Genomic DNA, 7,534 nt, shown 5'->3' with positions numbered 1-7,534 from the left:
CTTCAGGTGACTTGCAGGCTGCTGGTTCTCACAGAGTATGGGTTGTTGTTTTACAAGGCTACTATGAAGCTGAAGAATAAGGATGGGACTTGGGCAGGTTAAAATGACACAAAGCTTGCTGTTCTTACTGAGATAGAGCTTATTCTTTCCTTTTTTCCTCCTTCCATCCCTCCTTCCTTCCCTCATTCCCCCCTCCTTTCTTATTTCTTTCCCTCCTTCCCTCTTTTCCTTCCTTCCTTCCTTTGTTCGTTCGTTCCTTCCTTCCTCCCTCCCATCCTCCCTTTCCCTCTCTGTCTTCCTTCTCTCTCTTTCCCTCTTTCCTTCTTTCCTCCCTCCCTTCTTCCTTCTTCCCCCATTTCTTCTTTCTTTATCTTCCTTCCTTCCTGCCTGCCTTCCTTCCTTCCTTCCTTCCTTCCTTCCTTCCTTCCTTCCTTCCTTCCCCCCTCCCTTCATTCCTTCCCCCCTTTCTTTCCTTTCTTTTTCCTTCCTTCCTTCCTTCCTTTTTGTTCGTTCGTTCGTTCCTTCCTCCCTCCCATCCTCCCTTTCCCTCTCTGTCTTCCTTCTCTCTCTTTCCCTCTTTCCTTCTTTCCTCCCTCCCTTCTTCCTTCTTCCCCCCTTTCTTCTTTCTTTTTCTTCCTTCCTTCCTGCCTTCCTTCCTTCCTTCCTTCCTCCCTCCCTCCTTCATTCCTTCCCCCCTTTCTTCTCCTTTCCTTCCTTCCTTCCTTCCTTCCTTCCTTCCTTCCTTCCTTCCTTCCTTCCTTCCTTCCTTCCTTCCTTCCTTCCTTCCTTCCTTCCCTGTCTTCCTTCTGTCTCTCTCTCTTTCCTTTCTAAAAGCCCCCTGGGTTGCTGCAAACTTTTGGTTAATTTCCAGAGTTCTGAAGTAGTCAATTTTGGCCACTTTTTGCCAGTTTTCTCACTGCTTTTATGGAGGAGAGAATTTTCAGAAGTCCTTATCGAGACATTGTACTGACATCCAGAGCCACTGGACTTTAAACCATGGAGTATACTTGTCTAATGAGCTTATTGGCAGTGATATGGATGGACCAAAACCAGAGAGGTTTTCCTGTAATGATTACTCTGCTTTAGATTCCAGGACCTTCCTACATATATGGGATAGATTTGGAAAAGATATCCAACAAAGATGATTGAGACTAAATTTAGTATTGAGTTAGATACTCTGGGGGCCTTAAAGTGAGATTTAACTGAGTCAAAGAAATTAAAGTTACTTGGCATTTCCTACATATTGGACTTTGAAGTGGCAAATTAATATCTGTTACGGTAGCCTCTAGCTGCTTTTCTTCCTTCCTTCCTTCCTTCCTTCCTTCCTTCCTTCCTTCCTTCCTTCCTTTTCCTTTTCCTTTTCCTTTTTCTCTTCTCTTCTCTTCTCTTTTTTTCTTTTCTTTTCTTTCACCTTGAGTCTCTTTGTCTTCACAAACTCACGATTGGTGAGGCTTCTAAACACCTCAGTGTCATCCAAAGGCTCCTTTGTGATTTCCCAATTAATTACAGCAATTAAAAAAAATAACAGAGAGCTTCTGGGGCACCAAGAGCTCCCTACGCGTGCACGCACACGCGCACGCACACACACACCCCATACAAATAGGGCTTTTGTTTTATATACTAAGTTTCAACATATGATGGTTGATTGCTAAGAAAAATGTTTATAACTGATAACTTGAAGGTATTTTTTCTTAAACACAAATGAACTGGTGAACTTGATAAAGACAGATCCCCTGCCTTCACCGTCAGAGATACTTATATATAGTAGGTTTATATGGTGAGTATAATACAGGTGGTCTTCAGACAACCATTTGGAAAAAGCAAAATACGATGTACAAGAGTATGAAAAAGGCAGCATTCAAAATGTCTCATCAATTGGTCAACCCTAGTTTTGCAAACTTGAAAGAGGCTGTTTTCCCAAGATTGTCTGTTGTATGTATTTTGCCCATGCTGTGCCTTGGCCGAATTATTTACTGCCATCTGACGTGCATTATTTGTCTTTTATGCTTGACTTCATTCTACCCTTCCTTAAAGTTTAGCTGAAATTTCACCTTCTCCATTTTATTGACTCTACCTAATTTAACCTACGATGATCAGAAGGACAAATTGGGCTAAATACTACTGTTTCTCCAAGTAACAGCAATGATTGCTCAGTTTAAAATTTTCTGATTTCATCACCTTAGGGTTTAAATATGACTTGCTTTTCTCTCCCTGATTAGCTGGAAACTTGCTGGGCCTGTCAGCCAAACCTGGCCTGAGACCACAGGGCAGGGAGACAATCCTGATCCAAAGATGTGTCTAGAAACAATATGGGAGTGAAAAGCCAGGTGAATAGCTCCTCTCACATGGTAATCTGACAGGATAGAGAGGCAAAACCCAGATGGAAGCCACTGAATAGAAATAAGGAGCCACAGATGAGAGCAAGTTCTGAGTAAGGGCAAGGATCCAGTGCCAGTGTTTTTACTGTGAGCTTCATTTTTGCACAGTATGGGCTTGGGTGGAGACATCATTGGAGGCCCTGACAGAGAGATGGAATCATAAATTATAAATTACATTTTTCTTGCTCTTAAAAAGGATAAAAAACCACAATAAACTAAACCTAAACTCCCTCATCAATAAACTAAACCTAAACCTAAATGGTCACAACTGGCTTAACTCACTCCTAGAGAGACTATCTTTGGCCTTGGGTTTGGTTTTTTACTATCTTCATTCAGTCTCAATATTAAGAGTTCCTCCAGGTACTAGAGGGTGGAGGGAAAAATATGAAATAATCTTATGCTATGTTGATGGTAACAGAGGCAAAATAAATGTTTATTGCTTCCATTTTAAATTTGAAATACTGATAATTATAGAGGGCTACCATTGTACTATATTAAATCAGCATTAAAATATATTTAACAATTTTGTAATTAATATACATAATATTTGTACATAAGAGAAAAAGCTGATTTTTTTTCTCCCACAAAACTACTTTCAGTGTTATTTAAAATTATTTAGGCTGCTGTGGTGGTTCATGCCTATAATCCTAGCACTTTGGGAGGCTGAGGTGGGTGGATCACTTGAGGCTAGGAGTTCGAGACCAGCCTGGCCAACATGGCAAAACCCTATCTCTACTAAAAATACAAAAATTAGCCAAATGTGGTGACACATACTGCTATAGTCCCAGCTACTCGCGAGGCTGAGGCATGAGAATCTCTTGAGACTTGGAGGCACAGGTTTCAGTGAGCCGAGATCACAACACTGCACTTCAGGCTGGGTAACAGAGCAAGACCTCTTGTCTCAAAAAAACACTCTGACTTGTTACCAAAAATGTTAATATAATTTTTTCTTAAATCACTCTATGCCATTTGATGATGCTTTCATACAATTTTCACGGTCAGTATACATACATACATATACATATATATGTATGACGTGTGTATGTGTTTATACATTCACATATATATATGTTTATTTATCTGCAAGTATAAGCATAGTAAGACAGAATAGAAATGTTACTGTGTATGTCCCTTTTCTCTTGTACTCTTCATTTCAACCTTTGCTTTTAATCTTATTCTTTCTTAATCTCTAATGCTCCTTGATTGATAGAGTGTAATATTTCCTTACTGTCATTGACATATTAAATAATTGTAGAAATGATACATATAATATACAATGGTACTCTCTTTTCTAGGGGAGGATGACCCCCACTGAATGCCTGAAACCATGAACAGTGCTGAATCCTACGTGTATTATGTTTTATTCCATTAATAAATACCTAAAATAAAGTTCAATGTATAAATTAGGCACAGTAAATAATAAAACACTAATAAAATAATAACTAATAATAAAATAGGAAAATGTGAACAATATACTGTGCTAAACGTGATGTGAATGTGGTGTCTCTCTCTCTCTCAAAATATCTTCTTGTGCTGCACACACCCTTCTTCTTGTGATGATGTGAGATGATACAATGCCTACATGATGAAGTGAGGTAAATGGCAGCATTGTGATGCAGCATCAGGCTACTATTGACCTTCTGTAGTCCTGAATTTGTGTAACTATCCTTCATCCTTTACTTGCAGTAAATGGCTTGGTGTCACTCAGTGTAGTGAATTCTTTGCTAAAGTCTTCATTCAGCTTAGCCTCAATGCTTTCTGATGCAATACGTTCCCATTAATCAGAACACATTTTCTGTTCATGTCTTCCACCCACAAATTCAATGCCTTTTCCATCTTAACTAATCACTTATCACACCCTGTGCCTATAACTTGCAGTTTGAGGTACAACAACAAAACTAGCACAACTTTTTTTTTTTTTTTTTTTTCATAATTTTGTGGATAGAAGATTGGTTCTTACCATAGATCTTTGCAATCTCAGCATATATTTGTTTCTTTCTTTACTGAGAAATTTCATCTTTTCACTTAAAGGAAGTACTTTCTACTTTCTCTTTGGCATATCTGAATTGTCAGTATCACTACTCTTGTGTTTTGGGTCCATGAGTAAGTTTCTTGACCACAAGCACTGTGATACCTCAACTGTTGATCTGGTAACCATGATGGCTACTAAGTCACTTAACAGGTGGGACACGTCTATAGCACAGATGTGCTTAACAAAAGGCTGATTCACGTCCTGAGTGGGATGCACAAAATTTCATCATGCTACTCAGAACAGCAGTCAATTAAAGCTTATGAATATTTATTTCTATAATTTTCTGTTTAATATTTTCAGAGTATGGTTGACTGCAGTAACTGAAACTGTGATAAGCAAAATTGCAGATAAAATGGAGTACTGTATAGTTAAATCCTTGAATAAACAAGAGACATTTATAGAAAGTGAATAATTTGTATAGCAAATTAAAGGGCATTAAATATAAGTAACTATAGGTAGAAAAATCTTATCTTTATGGTTAGATATGTTTTATAAATTTTTTAAAAGCTAGTATTTATATAAACACATGCACAAAACACCTCAAGGTGATTGGTTACTCCTTAGACTTTCAGACAATATGTTGAGTTTGAGGCTGAGAGAGAGGTTGTTTGATTTTTTCATTTTTCATTCATTTATTTATTTGTCGAGCACATACTACATGCCAAATAAGCGACATAGGCAGTCTCTATTCTCATGGAGCTGCTATTCCAATGAGGGAAGGCAGAAAGAAAGCAGGTAGACAGTTATTAAAAATGATAAGATTTCAAATAGCTTTCAGAGTTATCACAAAAATAAAGGTGAGGAGTGGAATATGGGGAGAGAATGACTGGAGGAGGCAGTGCTTTAAATGTAATGATAGGAAAGGTATCCTTGAGGAGGTCTATCTAATCCAAAGCCTAAAATATGAAAAGCAGTTAGGCTGGTGAAAATATGAGAGAAACTGCTCTAAGCAGAGTGCGAACACCCGGAGGCAGGAACACCTAGCGTAAACACCCAGAGGTGGAGTCAAGATTGGAAATGTGTGGGAGAGGAAGAAATCTAGGCATATGAGGTCTAATGAAACAGGAAGCAAGAAAGAGCTGATGTAGAAGTAGTCAGGAGCTGGATGGTATAGAGTCCTGTGGACTATGGTAAGGGATTTGGCTTTATTCTAAAATTTATGAGAAACAAAAAGATTTCAGACACGAGAGTAAAATAATCTGATGATGAACAACATGGGCTACAAAGCAGGCAGGGGACCATCTGGTTTGGCTTTAATAGGTGTATCAGATCAGTCATCCTAATTCTGTTCCTCTTTATCTTGTTTTAACTGCATCCAGAGCCAAGCAGGGGACTGTGAAGGGGCTAACCTCTTTTGAAGAACATAGTGGTTTAAAGGAATCTTTTGGAGAGTACTGAAGACCATAAAATGTTTGAATATTGGTAGATTGCCCGTGAAAGAACAATTGCCAGAGGGATTTTAAAATGCATATCAGGAACAAAATGTTCCCTTATTCATGGAATGCAGAGTAGAAACAGTGTAATTTCTCTCTGTTTCTCTCCCTCATTATAACTTCCTACATTTCTCTTTTTTAGCTGGTATATTGTTTAATCCATAGTGTTTGATATCATTGTAAAAAAGACATTTAATAGCACAGATTTTTTTCTCAAGTATTTTATAATAAAGGCCAATACAAAAGAGAGAGACCTAATATGAGCTGTATTTCCTTCTACTTCAGTTTTCTTCTCTTTCAATAGGTGATATAGTCTCTTCTTTGCTAGAGCTCATAAGGGGGCACAATTGATAGGTCAATTATATTTTATTCTGAAGGAATACAATTTCAATTAAAATATTATTTATTACAATCATGTTACTATTTCATATTGCATATTATTCCATATTGCATAGTATTCTTTTTTTATCATTATACTTTAAGTTATGGGGTACATGTGCAGAACATGTAGGTTTGTTACATAGGTATACACGTGCCATGATGGATGCTGCATCCCTCAACCTGTCATCTACATTAGGTATTTCTCCTAATGCTATCCCTCCCCAGTCCCCCCACCCTCCGACAGGCCTCAGTGTGTGATGTTCCCCTCCCTGTGTCCATGTGTTCTCATTGTTCAACTCCCACTTATGAGTGAGAACATGAGGTGTTTGGTTTTCTGTTCTTGGTGTTACTTTGCTGAGAATGATGGTTTCCAGTTTTATCCATGTCCCTGCAAAGGACATGAAGTAATCCTTTTTTATCACTGCATAGTATTTAATGGTGTATGTGAGAACTACAAACTACTGCTCAAGGAAATAGAAGAGGACACAAACAAATGGAAAAACATTCCATATTCATGGGTAGAAAGAATCAATATCGTGAAATGGCCATAGTGCCCAAAGTATAGATTCAATGCTATCCCCATCAAACTACCACTGACTTTCTTCACAAAATTGGAAAAAACAACTTTAAATTTCTCATAGAACCAAAAGAGCCTGCATAGACAAGACAATCCTAAGCAAAAAGAACAAAGCTGGAGGCATCACGCTACCTGACTTCAGACTATACTACAAGGCTACAGTAACCAAAACAGCATGGTACTGGTACCAAAGCAGATATACGGACCGATGGAAAGATCAGAGGCCTCAGAAATAACATTACACATCTACGACCATCTGATATTTGACAAACCTGATAAAAACAAGCAATGGGGAAAGGATTCCCTATTTAATAAATGGTGCTGGGAAAACTAGTTAGCCATATGCAGAAAGCTGAAAGTGGATCTCTTCCTTACACCTTATACCAAAATTAGCTCAAGATGGGTTAAAGACTTAAATGTAAGACCTAAAACCATAAAAACCCTAGAGGAAAACCTAGGCAATACCATTCAGGACATAGGCATGGGGAAATACTTTATGACTAAAACACCAAAAGCAATGGCAACAAAAGTCAAAATAGACAATTGGATCTAATTAAACTAAAGAGCTTCTGTACAGCAAAAGAAACTATCATCAGAGTGAACAGGCAACCTACAGAATGGGAGAAAATTTTTGCAATCTATCTGTCTTACAAAGCGCTAATATTCAGAATCTACAAAGAACTTAAACAAATTTACAAGAAAAAAACAACCCCATCAGAAACTGGGCAAAGGA

The sequence above is a fragment of the Macaca thibetana genome, chromosome 4, assembly GCF_024542745.1.
Source record: "Macaca thibetana thibetana isolate TM-01 chromosome 4, ASM2454274v1, whole genome shotgun sequence".
In the NCBI taxonomy this organism is placed as follows: Eukaryota; Metazoa; Chordata; class Mammalia; order Primates; family Cercopithecidae; genus Macaca; species Macaca thibetana.
The sequence above is the reverse complement of the archived record's forward strand: the minus strand, read 5'-3'. Positions refer to the sequence as shown.